The 20,614-nt window shown below is 43.0% G+C and overlaps 1 protein-coding gene across 3 annotated transcripts in view; it reads right to left on the reverse strand.

Annotated features, from left to right (window-relative positions):
* Positions 1 to 20,614, reverse strand: part of Otud7a (OTU deubiquitinase 7A) — a 302,964-nt gene that overhangs the window by 130,760 nt on the left and 151,590 nt on the right. For all 3 annotated transcript variants that reach the window (XM_037198954.1, XM_028872848.2, XM_028872850.2), the window contains exon 2: positions 2,128 to 2,257. The gene's annotated coding sequence lies outside the window, so the exon portion shown is untranslated. The remainder of the gene's footprint in view (positions 1 to 2,127; positions 2,258 to 20,614) is intronic.

Here is a 20,614-nt window from a genome sequence, read left to right on the forward strand (position 1 = left end):
ATGATTGGTGACTGAAAAGCCAAGTGGCAGTAGATCAGAGAGGCCCGGGAGTAGAAGGAGAAGGACTGGAGGTGACCGAGCAGACTGGAAAGAAGAACAGAATGGCAGTGCATCTGCACCTGACCAAGGACACTGCGGTGACAAACTCTCCCCGCTGTGGTCACCAGGCTGCTCCTTGATTCTCCTCAGTGTAGGACTTTAAAATGTGACCACGAAGATCACAGGAGCCTTTGTACTTTGGCCAAGCGTTGTTTAAAAGTTCGTAGCAGGAGTGTGGCATTGAGCTGGCACTCTGCCTATCTTCCCTGTTCCTCATAATAACTCACAGCCCGTGCTCAGTGAGGCAGAGCTCAGCTCCTCCCCACAGCACAGGCCTCTGCAGTATCCCTTAGTCTAAGGACATGCTGGAGGCTCAGTAGGGGACATTGATCTAGGGTTTTGGCTAGTGTGTGTCAGAGGAGAGGCACACCATGGTCTCCTTTCATTCCTTCTATTGACCGTCAAAACACACTCTTCTGTGTGGTGATCTCATACGCATGGAGAACATGAGACAGGAGAGGATGTGGAATGTCCAGGTGAATGGCTCAGTTAAAAATTCCTGTACAACTGTGGAGGTTTGCTAAAGCTATTCAATGAAAACTAACCCCAGAAGACAACATCCACAGGCTCTCAATATTTGCTAAACTTGTTAATTACAAGAAATAAAAAAGGCAATTTATAAAGGGGGAGCTTTGCCAGAAGCCATTTTAGCCAAGAGAACACGTCCCATGGCCATCTCTTAACAGGTCGGTCGGAGGAAGCAGCGCAGCCTGGAGGGCTGTTCAGGCAAAGCCAGATGTTTATCTCACTAAGGAGGAAGAAAGAACCCAGCTGGTTTGGATCAGAGACATTCCTCAAAGTAAGTGGCTTAGATTTTTCAAAAGTATCAACATAATGGGAGTGGAGGTATCGTGTTCTGGCGAGGCATGTGCCTATCATGCATATGTCCATGGCATGGCATGTGGCTAATGTGCGTACGTTCCAGGTTTTGATCCCAGCCCTGCAAACCAAAACAAAAAATGCATGTCCACAACCAAACTTGATTCTGGCCGTGGAAATAACTCAGCTGTACACTGCTTGCCTAGTATTCAAGAGGCCTTGGGCTGAATCTCTAGGGCTGAAACAAACACACAAACAAACAAGAAGGAAAACAGCAATGGAGGAAGGGGGGGGAGGGTGGCAATACCAGGGAAGATGCAAACAAAAGCAAGGCTGAAAAAGAATGGCAGAGAAGTGGTCGGCTTCAACACACGGCAGCCGGGGAAAAAGAGTGACGGTGACTATTTCCCAGATGACCATGGATGGGCGTCTGAATTGGGACGATATACTGGGTAACTTTGCTTGTCAGTGTTTCAGATTTCATAGTGAGGATGCTGGTCTGGTTCTGTAGAGACCGTGGTGATCTTGGGAGGTCCAGGCCTGAGGGTGCCACGCTGTCTACAGCCTGCCTTCAAATGTTTCTCATACAAAGTCTGAGCACACACAGGCACATATTATAATCTCTCTCTGTGTAATCAATCAGTAAGTCTGGGTAAAGGTTTTAGGAGTTATCACTGTCCTGTTCTTTAGATTTTTCTGTACATTTGAAGTTCTTAAGAACGATAAGTAAGGTAAAAAGGCAAACGAAAGTGTGTATTCCAAGAGTTGTAAGATGAAAAGCCACGGCTCACGACCGCTGGACAGAAACTGTCATTTTGGACAAGCATGAAAAGGAAACATTAAAATGAAAATAGTCTTTTAATCCAGCAAGGCACATTTGCTTTGTTTGTATCATTCTCAATACCCACAAAACCAATCTTAGCTGCCACAGTGACAACGTGAGTTTGCACTAGGGTACATGAGGCCACCTGTCGGTCGGGCATCACTGTCACATTCTTCTTAAGAATAATGCCATTCTACACTCACTCAAATTCCAGTGCAATGTCGAAGGTACTTCTGACCTTTTATTCACTGTCTTCCTGTGGGGGGTCAGCATGCTGCATGGGCTTTGACCCCATCTCCTGGTGCTCTGCTCCTAGGACTCTGAGGTCCTTGGAGATGTTGGTAGCCCTCCCCACCCTGCCACCAGGACCCCAGCATAGGACTTACTTTCCAGACTCCTTGCTCTTTGGAGGTGAGTGGCACTCAGGCATTTGGGTCACCATGGCACTGTCCCTGTTGAAAATGGCCCATATTTGCCACAGGGGAGGTATGAGAGCCCAGCTAGCTCCTGAGAACTCTGGAAAAGAAAGGGTAGAGAATGTTCAGTGTGTCAAAAGTGAGAGGTAAAAATCTCAGTGACTCAGTATACATATGAAGGATGACAAATCCCACTTTGCAACATAGTGGGGTGGTTACTCTACCACCACGGTACATCCCTGACCCAGGAGCCATTTCTACTTCTTTCATTTTTAATGAAGTGCTTTGAAGATTTCTTTCATTATTATTTAAAATGATGTGTTTTTGGATGTCTGTACCTGTGTGTCAGGTACACGCATGTGAGTGAGGGTGCAGAAGCCGAAGCACTGGATCCCCTGGAGCTGGAGTTACAGGCGGTTGATGAGCCACCTGCCATGGGCGCTGGGAACTGAGCTTGGGTCCCCACAAGAGCAGTGTGCACTTTTGACCCCCGAGCCATTTCTTCCACTTGGGAATCACTTAAATGTTGTTTTAAGCCTCTTGGCCTTGTTATCAATAATTTTAGCATATGACTATGCTTCAGGACTTCTGCTAATTGAACATGAATAATTTACATAATTTCTCTTTCTTTCATTAGACGCAGCCTTTAAGTAATTCTCTGTAAATGGTTTTTGTAGGCAATACATTTTTGGAGTTCTTTAATGAAAACCAGCAGGATAAAATAGAGATTAAGTGCAAGAGAATGAAGCTTAACAGTCAGAAAATAGTCTTGAAGAAGAACAAAATTGAAGTTCTCAGATCTAATTTCTGAACATTAGAATTCTTCGGTAGATTAAAACAGCGTGGTTTGGGATAAAGACATACTTATGGGCCACAGAGAGAGAAGGGGACCCTGAAGTCAACTGTCACCTAGATGACCTGTGGTTTTTGATGAAAGTGCCACGATAATTCAATGAGGAAGAGACAGTTTTGTTTTGATTTTTGGCTACAGGAAAAACTAGGTATCAATATGCAAAATATGACAATATAGCCTTACTTAACAGCATACCTATATGTAAAGCCTAAAATAATAATAAGCTAACTAATAATAATATAATGAAATAATAAGCCTATAGTAATAATAATAATGATAATAATAGTTAAAAAAACACTCAGGAGGAAAATTCAGAGGAAAGCTTTATAACATTGATTTTGACTGTTGTTTCTTGGTATGGCAGGAAAGACAGGCAGATGGGAGGGACACAAACTGGCTCTCATGGAAAACTACGAAGACGGTGAGTAGAAGCCACACACTGGGGGAACATTTACAAATACTTAACAGGTAAGAGACAGCACCCATTTTGTCCATGAATAACCTTTTTAAGGTAAGTCATTTCTTCCCTTTCCTGTGCTCCCTGCCCTGGCCTGTGGTTGTCCCAAACCCACAGCCTAAGCTCCACCTGCAGCCCAAGAACCAGATTTGTTCAGGGACCACCTGTGCCTGATAAGTTGCTTATTCTCTTCCCCACTCTTTCCCCCCATCCGCTGCCATCTCCACACTGCAGGGCTAGCTCCAGATCCTCAGCCTTCAAACCCACTTTCTTGAGAGTCAGGTTTGACTGATAAGATACACCTTTCTTCTCTGATCCTCTCCCCCACCGACTGCTGCTATTTCTGCACCCACAAGCCAAGCTTAAGACTTATAGTTTGGGAGTAATATTTCCCTGGTCCAATTAAATAGTGTATAGACCATCTTTACCTGGCTTAGCTCAGGTCAGGCATCTCCTGTACTGGCCCAATAGAAGGCATACAGATTGTCTTCTCAGCCACACAACCAAAGAAAGAACTCTGCAAGCCCAGGTCAAATCACAAAAATAAAGCCAAAACGAATGACCAAGACTACACGTCTGCCATCAAGTCATTAGTCCTATAGAAGTATTCTCCAATGAGAATTGCCTAGAGGAACCCCAGGACATAGAATTTAAAAGAACTATCATAAAGTTTCTGAGCTAAGTCAATGACTTTAAAGAAGATATGAACAGACCCTTCATTGAACACCATGAGGATAAATAAACACCTGAGTGATAGTCAAGTCAAATACTAGTACATACCTGAATGAAATAACAAAGATAATTCAGGAGTTATTTCAAAACCGAATCCAATGAAGAGATAAGAACACTGAAAAGAAGATAAGCTAAAGTGAAAGATAAAATTGAAAAGATATCTCCATTAGAAAACTCAGGGGACAGACAAGAAGAAAGAATAAAGCAGAGGATAGAATATCAGGACCCAAAGATAAAGTAGAGATCTATCTAGATCAAATAAGCAAAGAGTATGAAAATTTTAAGGAAGCACAGGAAAGAAACATGCAGGAAATGTGGGGCACCATCAAAAGGTCAAACCTTGAATTACAGGCATAGATGAGGGAGAAGGATCCCAAGTTAGTGACACAGATCAGATCCTTAAGAGGATCATATACAAGACGCATACAGAACCCCAGCTAGATGAGACTGGAAAATAAATTCCTCATGGCATATCATAATCAAAACACTAAATATACAGAACAAAGCAAAAAAATTTGAAAGCTGACAGAGAAAAACCACAAGTCACATATAAAGGAAAACCTATCAGAATATTGGCTGATTTTGATGGGAAATTCTAAGAGCCAGAAAAGCTCAGAGTAATGTACTCCAAGTCCTGAAAGAGCACACCTGCCAACCTAGATTACTGTACCCAGCAAAACCATCTGCCATTACTACATGTAAAGAAAAAAAAACATAGCCAACAAACAACAACAAAAACTAACTAAACAGAATTCTGGAAGCAATACTTACAACAAAAGAGGGGAAAAACACAGCCAAGAGACTCTAGAAAGAAAACAAACAAGCTACAATTAATGAAATACAAAGCACAACTAAGCAACCCAGAAAAAAAAATGACTGTAGTCTACATATACCTTTCAATAATAACTGTATCAATGGCCTCAACTATCCAGTCAAAAGACACAGGCTAGCTGAATGGATTAAGAAGCAAATCCATCTTTCTGTCATCTATAAGAAACACTTCTTAGCTTTAAAGTGAAAGGATGGAATAAAGTATTCCAAGCAAATAGAATCGGGAATCAAGCAGGCATGGCAATCCTGGTGGCTGACAAAATAGATTTAAAACTCAAACTAATCAGAAGAGACAAAGAGGGACAGTTAATTCTAATCAAAGGAACAATGAACCAAAACCACATTACTGCCCTAGACATACATGCACCAAACTCTGTGCACCCAATTTCATAAAAAGTATCATAGTAGAATTAAAAACACAGATTATTAAAACCCAATAACAGGTCATTTCAAATACCCCACTTCCTCCAATAGATAGGTCATCTGGACAAAAAAATAAACAAAGAAATCTCAGAATTAAATAAAATCTTACATCAAATGGACCTAACAGATATCTACAGAACATTCCACCCAAACACCAAAGAATACACATTCTACTAGCAGCTCCTGGAAGTGTTTCTAAAATAAACCACATGCGGGGACACAAACCTTAACAAATACAGAAAACTGAAATAATTCCAGGTGTCCTATCTGACCATAATACAATAAAACTTAAAGTTAATAGCGAAGAAAATTCCAGTCAACTTGTGGAAATTAAACAAGTTATTACAGAATGATGAAAGGGTCAAAGAAGAAATCAAGAAAGAAATAAAAATATTCCTAGAACTAAATGAAAATGAAAGCACAACAACAAAACCTCTGGGACACATTGAGAGCAGTTAGTTCTAAGAGGGAAGTTTATAGCCCTAAGCGCCTACATAAAAAATCAGAAAGGGCACAAGTAAATTACTTAATACCACTTGAGAATTTGGAAAAATAAGAACAAACCAAATCCAAACCCAATCAATGAGAAAAAATAATTAAAATCAGAGCAAAATTCAATGAAATAGAAACAAAGAAAACAATTCAAGGAATCAAAGAATCTAAGTGTTGGATCTTTGAGAGAAGATAAACAAGATTGACAGACTCTTGGTCCAATTAACACAAGAAAGAGATGACTCAGATTAACACAATCAAAATGAACTGAGAAACATTGCAGCAGATACCAAGGAAATGTAGGATATTATAATGGCATACTTTAAAAACCTATATCCCATTAAGCTGGGAAATCTAAATAAAAATAAAAATGGATGAATTTCTTGATTCTTCTAAACTACCAAAGCTAAACCAAGAAGAGACCAACAATCTAAATGGACCCATGACAAAGGAGGAGCTTGGAACAGTAATAAAAATCATTCCAGCTAAAAACAACTCCATGCCCAGATAGGTTCACATAAGAAGTCTACCAGACTTTCAAAGAAGAACTACAGTGAATAAATACTTCTTCTTCTTTTTTTTTGGAGATAGGGCTTCTCTGTGTTGTTTTGGTGCCTGTCCTGGATCTCGCTATGTAGACCAGGCTGGCCTTGAACTCACAGAAATCTGCCTGGCTCTGCCTCCCAAATGCTGGGATTAAAGGTGTGTGCCACCACTGTCAGGCATAATACTTCTTAAATTAAAAAAAAAAAAATGGAAACGGAAAAATCACACTTGAACTTGTTCTATGAAGCCAGTATTACTCTAATACCCAAATCAGGTAGATATAACAAACAAATCTATAGGCTAACATAGATGCAAAATCTTTAATAAAATACCAACAAGCCAAATACAGGCATGTATATCGATCATCCACCATGAACTAGTTAGCTTTGTCCTGGAAATGCAGGAAGGTTAAACATACATAAGCCAATAAATATAATAAATCATATAAGTGGACTTAAAGACAAAAAGCACATGCTCATCTCAATAAGATGCAGAGAAAGCCTTTGCTAAAATCCAGTACACATTTATGATAAGTCCTAAACAGAGTCGGACTGAGGGACTATACCTCAACATTACAAAGATATATGTGACAAACACACAGCCAACATTTACAATAAATTGAGAAACCCTCAAGACAATCCCACTAAAATCAGGAACGGGGCAGGGCTGTCTACTATTCCCCACTCCTTTTCAGTATTGTGCTCAAAGCACCAGAGGGAGCAGTAGGACAGGAAAAGGAAATTACAGGGGCATAATATAGAAAGAGAAGTCAATGACCCCTATTTGCAGATTCTATTATACTATACATAAGAAATCCCAAACTGGCAGGATATAATGTCCCCTAACAAAAATCACACCCTTTCTTTACCACACCAACAAACACAGTGAGAACCAGATGTTGGGGATGCTCCCACTTACAACGTCATCAAAGACAATAAAGTATCTCAGAATAAACTTAGGTGGTGACAGACCTCTACAATGAAAATATCAAATCTCTGAAGAGATTGAGAAAGATACTAGAAAATGGAATATATGTTGTGTTCATGGATCAGTAGAATTAATATTGTAAAAACGACCATCCTTCCAAAATCTATTTAAAGCCTAAAGCAATCCCAATTAAAATACCCATAGCATTCTTCACAGAAATAGAAAAATAAGCTATCGTAAAATTCACACAGAACTAGAAAAGATTCCAGATATATAAAGAATCATACTGGGGGATAGCCATCCCCATTTCAGGATATATTATGGAGTTATAGTAATAAAAACAATATGGTTCTGGCACAGAACAGACTGATGGAATGAAACAGAAGACACAGACATGAGTACATGTAACCACAGCCATCTGATGTTTGACAAACATACATTACAGAAAAGACAGCATCTTCAACAAATGGTGCTGGATGTCATCATGCGGATCAGGATTTTAATCTGACTCTACCACCCTGCACAAAAGTTAGCACCAAAGCGATCAGTGACCTCGAAACCCAAAAAGCTAAAACTGCTGGAAGAAAATACAGGGAGTATCCTACAAGACAGAGCAGTAGGAGAGGACTTTCAGAATACGAATCCCTATGAAATAAGACTATAGTTGATAAGTGGGACCTCATAAAACTAAAATACTTTTATGCAGCTAAGGAAGCAATAAAGTGAAGAAGAAACCTATAGAACAGGAGAGAATCTTGGCCAGCTATACACGTGACAGAGGACATACAAAAAACAGAGTCAAGGAAACAAAGGACCCAATTCAAAAATAAGATTAGGGTTGAAACAGAGAGCTCTCAGTAGATTTTTTTTTAAAGCTATGAAATACCTCAAAAATGTTTATCATCACTAGCTATTAGGGAAATACAAATAAAAAAAAAAACTTTGATATTTCATTTCACCCCAGTCAGAATGGCTAAAGAAAACAACTAAAAATGTCAGTGTGATTGAGGGGAAAAGAGAACTTCATTCACTTTGGCAGGGATTTGAACTTAGGCAGTTGCTCTGGAAATCAACAGGGGGAATCCTCAGAAAACTAAAAGCAAGTCTACCGCCTGACCCAGCTTTACCACTCCACGGCATATGCCCAGAGGACTCTCTTCCTAGTCCACACAGACTCGCTCAGAAATATACACTGCCATCCTATTCTCACAACAGCTAGAAAATGGAAACCACCTAAATGTCCTTCAACAGATGACTAGATAATTAAAATGTGCTACATATGCACAATGGCGTACTATTCAGCTGTAAAGAAAAATCACAACATTTGCAGGTAAATAGACAGACCCAGCGAAGATTGTAGTGAGTGCAGTAACCTAGGCCCAGACTGACAAACGCCACATGTTTATCTGCAGTTCTTCCCTCCAAATCCTCGGATGTGAGGACACAACAGGGAACAGGTACAGAAACCAGGACAGTATAAAGGGACCGTGGAAAGTGGGAACTTAAGAGGAGAACAGCAGAATACAATGGAGGGCGAGGTGGAAACCAGGAGGGTGGCTTCAGTAGAGGGGTAAAGAGGGGGTCAGTATAGGAGAAGGAGGGACAATAACACCAAGGCTGTTTGATGAACCCTCAAGGATTCATAGTACATTATATTTACTAAAATAATATACAATGCATATAAGTATATGTGGACATACAATGTCTCTCCCCCTCCTTAATACACACACACACACACACACACAATATATGTATCTATCACACCCTGTTGTATGGTTACTAGTGTTAACTCTAATGAAGATATATAATGAAAAGCAGCAAGTTGAGCAAGGACAAATATTTGAGGAGAAAAGAGGCACCTGGTAGTGGAATACACTAAATCCTGTGTTCAAGGAGATAAAAGGATTAAGAAATGGAATAAAGGGCATGGTGACCTCGGGGAAAGATTGCACCCAGCTAAATTTCCAACTTGTGGAAAGGAATTAAAGAGAAGTTTGGAGCCAGGTGTGGTGGTTCATGCCTTTAATTCCAACACTGGGAAGGCAGAGGCTGGCCTGATCTACAGTGCAAGTTCCAGGACAGCCAAGCTTAGGCAGTGAAGGTAACAATCGAAAACAGAAAGCTGGTGAAGATGTAATTGAACAAGGGGGCCGTGTTCCAGTCCCAGCAAGCAGGAAAACTTGGCAGCTTCGGCCACATAGTTCTGGCTTCAGAGTTAAGGACAGAAGAAAGGGTTATGGAATTTGCCTCGGCACCTAAGGAACGCTGCGGGGGCCAGGCATGCATCAGGGGAGTCCCTGAATGGAGGCCAGAGAGACCACTTCCTGAAGCTGTGAAGATAAAGCTGGAATTACCCTGGAGACCCCAAGATGTTAGAGATGCCAGAGTTGTGGGATACCTTCTGAGGAGAGCTGCCATCAGGGAGTGGAACCAGCATAAGAGAAAGAAGTGTGTTGCAATCAACAAAGTTGAAAGGAGTTGGGGATGTGAAGAAATTTTGACATCAGACATGGAGATGCAATTTGAAGTTTGCCCAGGTGGTTTTCGGTATTGCTTTGGCCCAGTATTTCCTCACTGTGTGTCCCTTCCCTATGTTTTGGAATGGTAAATATCCTGTGCCACTATATGTTGGAAGTATGTGATCTGCTTTTGATTTGATTTTACAGAGGATTACAGTTAAATGAATGCCATGAGTCTCAGGAGAGACTTTGGACTTTGAAACAAATTTGAGACCTTTACAGACTGTGGGGACTTTTGAAGTTGGACTGAGTGCATTTTTGCATGATGATATGGCTACAAGCCTTAGGGGGCTAGGGAGTGGAATGTGGTGGTTTGAAAGAAAATGGCCCCCAAAAGAAGTGGTGCTATTAGGCATTGTGGTCTTGTTGAAGTAAGTGTGGCCTTGTTGGAGGAATGTGTCACTATGGGGGTGGGCTTTGAGGTCTCTTTTGCTCTAGCTTCATTCAGTGCGATACTCAGTCTACTTTTTGCCTGCTGATCAAGATGTAGCCAGCACCATGTCTGCCTGCATGCCATCATGCTCCCCACCATGATGGTAATGGACTGAACCTCTGAAATTGTAAGCCACCCCAATTAAATATTTTCCTTATAAGAGTTGCCATGGTCATGGTGTCTCTTCACAGCAATAGAAACCCTAACTAAGACAACACTCACAAACACACACACATACACACACACACACACACACACACACACAAAAAAACACACACGTACGTACGTATATGTATATATAAAATAAAGTTACATCACTTGGACTGACAACACTCCCCACAAGAACCACACACTAACAAAATCCCCAGTACCGGGCACAAGACGCATCCTTCTGAGAACAGTCCAAGTGACTCTCCAAACAGTATACAGCATGGTTGTTTTCCTTGGTTTCCTCTCAGAGGTGGAGGTCAAGTCCCCACTGCTGAAGCTATCGGCACTATCACACACTCAGGAAACAGGACTTGGATGTTTTGAGCTGGATCTAACCTGAAAGCCTCCTTCCTTCGATGTAGCTATCATAGTACCATAAAGTACTATGCAAGCTCCCAAGGGAGGGAAGCAATCAATAGTCCTACCCAGCTGGGACACTTATGAGCCACAACAATGCCCAGCATGGGAAGATATCCACGAAGGTGCAGTAAGTGGTACTCACATATTGGCAGTAGTCAACTGCTATCTAATTGGACTTAGGGTTCACTCAACAGGAGGGAAATCATGCCTGATGGTAGAACCCTAGCCAACTACCTGGGACTAGTGAGGTCATGGATTTTAGAAGACAATCTACAACCACCACTTTGCTAGACCAGAATAATTCCTAAGTACATTCTAAATGGTACCCTTACACCCACAGATAAGTGGAGTTCTCACCCCTCATCAAAGACGCTTCCCTTTACAGTGAATGGGGACCATGACAGAAAACCACAAGCAGACAAAACGCAGAGATCACCAGACTGTGGTGACCCCGGTGCCAGTGGGTACGTCGGCAGCACAGTTCCAGCATCTACTGTTCAGGACTAAACAGGCTTGCTGCTCCCAGAAACAGCTGCATAAACAAGACCTGGAGAATGACAATTACCAGTAGACATGCTAATGCAGAAGGGGGAAGAGCAACCTCAATGGAGGTGGTGCACCTCCCCGAGACAAAGAACTTCAGGTAACTAGTGACTGCTGAGAGAGGAAGAATAATCCCGTCTCTGATTGGTCAGTCCTGAAATCATAGACACACAAACGGCAACAGAGAACGACTTCAACAGGCTGAATTTCCATAATTGTGCATATGTGTAACAATAATCAAAGGAAAAAGGCTATCAACTTGAGAAGGAGGGGCATGGGAGGGGGTGAAGGGAGAAGAGGGAAAGAGAAATGATATCATTATATTTCAATTGAAAACAGCATCCAGAATATTTAGAGAATTCTAAGACAGAACAGAAGAAAATAAACAAGCAAGTAGGAAAAGGAACTACAGACAACCGAGTAGAAAAATAAATTAAATAAACAGGAATTTTGAAGACATAGACGAATAGATCATTAAAGATAGAAAAAAATCTTAAAATTTCCCATTAATCAAAGAAATGTAAGTAAAATTCACAAAGCTAAAATTCTGTGTCAGTGGAGACAGTCATGTGGCCTCCTACCTCCCTTTTCTTCACGTTTTTACCTGGAGGATTTTCCAAAAGCTGCTTCTCTCCATGTTCCACCCCAAGGCCTTACTTACATGTCCTACCCCAAGGCCTTACTTTCTTTGAGGAAGCTTCCCTTACACAGCCTCTAGCCCAGGGGGCGCCCTCTGTTTTCTGTGCTGGACTCAGCATCCTGTCCCCCAGAGGGGCATCAGCATGCTGGAGATGCTTGCCTGCTGGTTGAAAGAGTGAAGGCCGTTCCAGTCACATTCTCTCATCCCGTGTCAGGACAGGCACATGGAGGGTGGATTTCTCTTGCAGTCATCCTAAGAGCCTTAGGGAAAGTGGGCTTCTAGGAAATGGACTGAATTCATACACTGGCCACTCAGGTTGTCCCTGGATTAATATGGTCTAAGCATTGTATATTCTGGCCAGGTGCTCATCTCTACCTCAGGCCTGCTGGGATTCACTTTTGTTTCTGGTTCTCAAATGGAATCCAAACCTGTAATGTGTGCTGGCTAAGTTTTCAGGAAATCTAAATTCAGAAAAAGCCTAATGGCTTCTGGAAAGAAAGAGAAGGTTCACTCTGCACCGTAAGATGCTGGGAGTCTAGAGTGCATCCAGGATGAATTATGTAGAGACTCGGAAGGCTGAAGTGCTTCTCAAAATTCCAGTTTCCCAAAGAGAAATCCAAGAACGTTGCCACCAATTTAAAAAGGTTTGGACCTGGAGAAAGACGAGGGTGGGGCTGGAGGAGGAAAGGGTGTCAGTCAGCATCAAGGGAAGGATGATGTATACACTTCAGTCCTGAGAAGTAAGGGCTATAAAAATCAAACAGCCTGTTAGCTAGGGCATAGCTCAGTGCTTGCCTCGCCTGTGTGAAGCCCTAGTTCCATGCCTTGCACTGATACAAAACAAAGCAAGTCATGAAGCTTTGGGTTCGTCTCTAAAGGGCAACTTGGCTAGTTGGGATGGGCACACCTTGAAGACACTGTCTATTAGGAGACAGGAGCTGCCTCTCTTGATGCCCTAAAGCTGACAGCAGGCCTAGGAATGTGCCTGGGACTGAACACCATGTGCCTCCAGGAGTTCTGGTGAGAGCAAACTTCCAACACCAATGTTCACATTACAGACTTTCCCCCCAGTCCCTATACTCCACACAGGCCCAGCCATGTCCTGGAGGCCCGTCCCTTCAGCTTGCTCTGTGTATGCGCCTCTCTATTAACACAAGACTTGGACTGCCTCAAGGGTCCCAGTGAGGAAAAAAGGGAACAGATCCCTGAAAATGCTCTAGTGATCCATAGGCCCTCACTGTCCTAAGGCGACACTGTTCCAATGGCAAGTCATAGGCCCGCATCAGGGCTGCAGATGAGAGCAAGGCCTGGCTGCTAGGAAATATCGGGGACCATATAAACAGCAGCCACCAAGTAGGTGGCTCAGGAGAGAGGAGGGGTACTGCCCACTGACCACGCAGGCACTGTGGTGTCTGGAGGTGGCAAAGGCAGGTAGCAGGTGCTGAGAGGCAGACCCTCAAACACAGTGACCTCCTACCATCCTGTTCACACCTCCACATAGAATTTGCTGTACCTTTCCGCCCAATTCCCTCTCTCTCTGTCCAAACCCCATCTACCCCTCATCAGCAGAGGCGTCCTCAGGCCCTTCTTCTCCAGGAAACATTTGCTGGTCATTCAATCAGTGAACAAAAAGATCTGGTTTTCTTTATATTTACTTTGTGTTTACTCCTGGCAGTTTTCGAGTACATGGCTCGGTTGTCTGATAGCACGCTGTGCCAGAGCTCAGCAACTGACCTCTTATCTGACTGGGACGCTGCATCCTTTGAGTACATGGAAACCACAAGTTAACTCTTTAAGTGGTGAGCCTTTCTGGATCCTGTACATGAGCAAGGTCATGTGGCATTTGTCTTTTTGTGCCTGGCTCACTTCATTTCATTTGTAGGTCCATCTATGTTAAAAACGGCAGGATTTCCTCTGGTTTTCAAGGCTGGAGAGTGTTTATATCCATCACAGGTCCTTAGTTCCTCCCTTACACACACACACACACACACACACACACACACACACACACACACAGAGAGAGAGAGAGAGAGACAGACAGACAGACAGACAGACACAGAGAGGGAGAGACACAGAGACAGACAGACAGGCAGAGAGTTTTCAATGTATCCATTCTTGTTTTGACTCCATGTCTTCATTATTATGAATAGCACAGATGTATCTTTGACAAACTGCTCTCATTTTATTTTTCCAATAATGGAGTTGTAGGATCATAGGGTAGTCCTATTTTTAGCTTTTTCAAAAACCTCCAAAGTGTCTTCCATAATGGCTAAAATAATTCACACTCTCAACACAAGTATGAATGGGGGCTCCCTCTTGTCCAATTCTCTTTAATATTTGTTGTTTTTTTGTCTTTTTGAAAATAATAATCACCCAAACAGGTATGAGGATGTATCTGTATTATCATCAGGCAAACCTTCAATGAACACTCGCTTCTCTTCTTTCTCTCTTTCTCCTCTCTCCTCCTCCTCTCTCTCTCTCTCTCTCCCTCCCTCCCTCCCTCCCTCTCTTCCTCTCTTAGAGACAGGGTTTTTTTTTTTTTGTGTAACATTGGCTGTCCTGGATCTCGCTCTGTAGACCAGGCTAACCTCAAACTCACAGAGCTCTTCCTGCCTCTGCCTCCCGAGTGCTGGAACTAAAGGTGTGCACCACCACCGCCCAGCCAAACACCTGCTTTTCCAGGTGCAGTGGAGCAGAAATAGAGGGAAGCACCTCTCCCCATCAATACCCTGCAGTCTGTAGCAGGAGACAGACCTGGACACCAGTGGCTGCAGTGTCCCTTGCCCAATACAGATCATAAGGGTATACCATACTACAGAGGGTAACCAAGTCCAGGGAAGCCACTTGCTGTCACTTGCCTCAGGAGACAGGGGACTTTTCAGGGAGAAAGATGCACATGTTTATTCCTTAAACACAAACAGAATAACTATAAGAAAGAAAAGAAAGGGGGAGGGACCTGGTCCTTGCACCTATGTGGGTACCTCAGCTGAGGCATGGGCATTTGAGCTTGTGTGCAGTCCTGTCCTTCTACCGTCCGGGGGAGAAGAAACTCCGGAGTGAAGGCTGAATGCAGACCCAGGCCAGGCAGCTGGTAGCCTGCTCCTGATGGGGTCACTGCACACAGAGAAATGGAGAAAGATTTGGTGGAATCTAGTACAGATTCTGCATGATGAAGAACGGACAAGGAAGCAGACAGAACTCATGAGAAGATGAAGACAACCAGGCAGGAGGCTGGGCCACACAGCATCTTACGGAGAGCTCCTTTCATGGAGAGGCAGCAACTGCGGCGCTCTGGGGCCTGAGACAGCAGGGGGATTTAAACGTTCACGCTGGACACTGGAAGCTGCCCATCTTTAGGCACGTCAGAGGCAAGGCCTCCATCTGTACAAGCATCTGCAGGGCAGAAGGAAATGGTGCCTTGCAGCTCATCTAGTTCCCACCAGTCTGCCTTTCTCATCACCTTGGGATGGGACAGACTGACTGGAGCCCCATTCACTCTTTGTCTGGTAGCGTTTGTCTTAACGTGCCGTGCCTGGGTTATCTCGCTCGCCCTCTGTGGACTACCTACCCGAAGCAGCCCCTGCACCTTAGGGGGAAATGGCTGTGGGATGTGCTTGGCCTCACAGAAGACAGAGGTTGAAGAAGCTCACGCTTAGGCCTTGGGGGTCCAGTGGGTGAATTTGAAGTCTTGTGGATTATTTGAATACATCAGCTAAATTCCCTATGCGCCATTCTTACTCTTTCATAGCAGCCCTATGAAACAAGGGCTAGTTAGCACACCCGAAGAGGGCAACCTGACATGTCACACAGGAGGTAACCTAAAGTCTGCACATCAGATAGTCCCACTGCTTTGACGTGATATCATTCAACAAGGCCCGAGACATGGGCAATGCTGTATCCAGCGATGATCTAGGCACTGGCTATTTAACTCCCAGGACGCCCGACTGCAGAGGTGTGTCACATGGTGTAAGGCCCTTCCATCACAGCTCATCCTGGAGTCCACAACCGTTCCCTCTCAGACAGCATCACCTGCACGGCACAGCAGCAGCCAGGGGTCTCCCTTTCGGAGCATCCATCCCTACTCTTGCCCTCCTGCACCAAAAGTGTTTTCTATGTCACATTGCTTTACGTTGTGCTGTGATAATTATGTCTTATTCAGGGTGAATCTTTTTCCCTATATTCAGACTGAAAATTATCTATTATTTTTGTTCTTTTCTGATCCAGAAGATTTTTCACATCATATCTGATCAGCACAAGTTTTACTCTAGTGCATCGGGACTCATTACACTTTGGGAAATTGTATTTGTTGTGGCCCTTGTTTGTTGCTCTTTCTCAAGAGAACCACTGATGTAGCTTGAACGAGAAACATCCCTACAGGTTTATGTGTTCCAACATTTGGTCTCCAGCCAATGGAGAGGTTGCAAGACCCTTAGCACCTTGGCACCTAGCTGGAGGAAGTGGGTCACAGGGGGCAGGCTTTGATGGTTTGCAGCCCAGGCTTCCATCCCATTCATCCTCTGCTTCCTGATTGCTGATGCAATGTAACTTGGTAGCTTCCTGCTCTTGCCTTGTGTACCCATTTCAGGCCACCATGGCTGTATCACCACTGAACCAGAAGCCAACATACACTTTTCCTTTCTTTAAACATATTTTCATTAGTTCTTTGAGAATTTCATACAATATATTTTGATCCTATTACTCTAATCTCCTCCCAGACACATCCCATCTCTCTACCCACCTCCCCAATTTTGTGGTCTCTTTCCTAAAAAAAAAAGAAAAAAGAAAAGAAAAGAAAAAAATAACCCACTGACTCCATTTTGTGTTGTCCTGATACTCCTGGTATTTTGGACATCCACTGGAGTTAGGTCAACCTACCAGGAGCCACCTCCTTGAAGAAAAATGATCCCCCCTTTCCCTCAGAAGTTACCATCTGTCTGCAGTTCTTCAGCCAATGGTGGAAGCTCATGGACCCTTTCCCACTCCATGCTAGAACACTGGCTAGCTTGAATGTGTGTAGGCAATCACATATGCTGTGAGCTCATGAATGTAGTGGTCCTGTCATGTCCAGAATGTACAGCTTCTGCCCCACCCTCCCTGACTTCTGGCTCTTACAGTGTCTCCAGCCCTCTTTTGTGATGGTCCCTGAGCTTCGGGGAAGGATTGTGACGGACATGACCCATTTCTGTCTGAACACACCATTGACACTCGTTCTCTACATTCTGGTCACTTGTGTAACCTCCCTGCTGTGGATATCACTCTATATAAATAAAACACTGATGGCCAGTGACCAGACAGGAAGTATAGGCAGGACAAGGAGAGAGGAGAATTGGGGAAACAGGAAGAAGCAGGAGAGACACTGCAGCCACCGCCAGGACAAGCAATGTGTAAAGACTCTGGTAAGCCACCAGCCACGTGGCAAGGTATAGATTTATAAAAATGGGTTAATTTAAGATATAAGAACAGTTAGCAAGAAGCCTGCCATGGCCATACAGTTTATAAGTAATATAAGTGTCTGAGTGATTATTTTATACGTGGATTGTGGGACTGCGGGGCTTGGTGGAACCTGGAGAGAAGCCCTCCAGCAACACCTCCCCTTTCCCAACCTGCCTCTTGTCAGGTGTCTGACTGCAGCAAAGGGAAAAGTAACCATAACACTCTCCACTATTGCTCCCTCCCCAGGCCCTAGAGCTCCTCCTCCCCAGGCCCTAGAGCTCCTCCTCTCCCCAGGCCCTAGAGCTCCTCCTCTCCAGGTCCTGGCCTGCACATACAGCTGCTGCTTCTCTTGCTGCATCACCTGGGTAATTCCTGACTCCTTCTGGAACATCCTGTCTCCCATTTAGAGACAGGAACAACAGTATCTATTAAATAGCTAGCTATAAGGAGCTAGTGAGAGGACGTGTAAGCTGGAGGGCAGGGGCTGTGGGAGTAAACTCCAGAAGGCCTGGGGACTGCCTGAATTACTCTGTTTCAACAAGAGCAGGATGGATGCAAAGTAGGAAGCCCAGTGATGGATGCTGCTCACGAATCCAAGGGAGATTTCAGTGGGTTGTGTCAGTTTGTCAGCGCTGCTCATTGACAGCAATGGGACTGATGGCTTACAGAGCTTTGGGGGCAGTATATAATGTCAGAACTGGCATTGGTGTACTGCTGTCCCTACCTGAGCAGTAGAATATGAGCGGCCCAGGCTGTGACCCCATTTTGACAGCTTGAGCCAATGGGTGTTAGCGAGAATTAGTTACTCACATCTGGTACATCCCACAGAGGAAGGAGAGTGGGAGGGAGTCTATGTTAGGCTTTGTCTCTGCTCATGCTTACTGAGAGGGAGCTTTTGCTGCAGTGCGGGTCCTTACCTGTGCAAGGGTTTCTGTATTGCGTCTTTTCTCAACAACAGGCTATAGATGTGTGGGCATTGTGGTTCAGGGACTGCCTTGTGGGCCTTCATTAGCAGTAGAACCATCTGACTACCACCATTTGAGTGATATCACACTTAAATCACAATTCCATGTTGAACTATTTATGGACACTGCTTCCTTCCTCTCTTCATCACTTAGCTCACCCTGTGTTCCCCATTGTCCTCTAATCAAATCTGGATCCTGGTCTTACCACCAGACTAAGACAATGGACACAAACAAAATCGCCACTTTCTGATGATTCTTTGACTTCAGCTCCCAGTTAACATGTTGTTCATGGCTATCAACTTGGGCCATTCTTCACAGCTGTCCTTCAGGTCTGGAATATTCCCCATCTTATACTGCGCTACTGCTGTTTATCACTGATTCCCCTTTATTCTCACAAATTAGGAGTACTCTCCCCAATTCCTCATATTCATTAGTTGCTAATACTTTCCTATGTCCAAGTGACTTCTATGTCTCTATTGTCTTGATATCTTTCCCTTTAGCTCGTTCTCTGAACTTCTGTCCACTTGTACTCCTCAGAGTCATTAAAACCAGGCTCACTTGTGGAACACCTGCCTGTTCTCCAAATCAATTCAATCTGACAGGATTCTCCCTGTTTTTTTTCCTCCCTGTCTCCATGGCTCCTTCAGATGTCTTTCTCTGTGAGCCACTACATTCCACTTCCTCCTCCCCCTCTTTCTCCATTTCTCTCTCTGCCTAACACTTCTCCCCTGCCCGAGAGGTTATATAGTCCTGGCATTCAGGGAATGGCTTTCTGCAGCTTTAGGAAGCTTCCTATCTTCTTGGTGTAACCATCACTGGGTCATCTGACTTCAGGTATACAAACTCAGTTTAGTCATGAGAAACCGTCACACAAACTCAAAGACCATTTCACAAAATAACTCACCAGTACTCTTCAAAAGTAGGAAGGTCAAAAAAGATACCAGTAATAAAAGAAGGCTATCATGACACCCTGATGATATCAGAAACACAAAAAGGAACTAACAAATTAATAGACAGTCTATGCATATATTTAATAAGTTAGAGGAAACAGTAATTTCTTGGAAGGTCCTCACTTCTCAATTCATTCAATGTAAGACAGATAATTTATGTAGTCCTACAATTATAAAAACCAAATTCAGAATTTATAAAAGTCCCTTAAAGAAATGTGTAGGCTTACATGATTTCACTGATGAGCTCTACCAAACATCTAGACAAGGATTAACAACATTTTTACACAACCTCTTCCAGAAAATAGAGCAGAAGGGAATATTCTCACACATCTATAAAGACAATATCACTTTCACTCCCAAGCCAGATAGATCGTAGAGATCCATATCCCTCATACAATAGATTTAAAAATGCTTAAAAATATTAGCTAATGTATTCAGTATCACAGAAAAATAATTACATACTATGATCAAGTGGAATTTATTTTAGGAATGCAAGGGTGATTCAAGATTCAAGATTTGAAATCCTGTTGGGAATTTATTTTAGGAATGCAAGGGTGATTCAAGATTTGAAATCCTGTTAGTGTAATCCACCATATTAACAGAATAGGAAAAAAATGACATGAACATGTAATTGATACAGAAAAAAATCTGATCAACTTAACATCTCTGCATGATAAGACTTCTCAGAGAAGTAGGAATAGAAGAGAACACTCTCCTTTTAACAAACAATATAAACACCCTACGTTAACACTGTAGCTAACAGTGTTAAAACAATATAATTTACTTCTGAGTTTGGGAATAAGACAAGGATATCTCCTGTTCTCACTCTGATTTGACAGAGTCCTGGCACTTCTAGCCACTGTCTGTCATTAGATAAGATGAATAAACAAATTTTTAGAATAAACAGAATAAAACAATGTTTGAAGATGACATAACACCCTATGTAGTAAGTTCACATAGAACTTTTTTAGTAAGTTCTCCTAGAACTAATTTGTGTGCACAGCAAGGTCACAAGACACGGAGGTAGCATATATAATCAATTGTATTTTTCTATATTATCAATGAACACGTGGATACTCACATTAAAACTATAATATCACTTTAACTGCTAAACAGAATTAAGTACTTAGTTGTAAACCAAAA

The sequence above is a fragment of the Peromyscus leucopus genome, chromosome 1, assembly GCF_004664715.2.
Source record: "Peromyscus leucopus breed LL Stock chromosome 1, UCI_PerLeu_2.1, whole genome shotgun sequence".
Lineage (NCBI taxonomy): Eukaryota > Metazoa > Chordata > Mammalia > Rodentia > Cricetidae > Peromyscus > Peromyscus leucopus.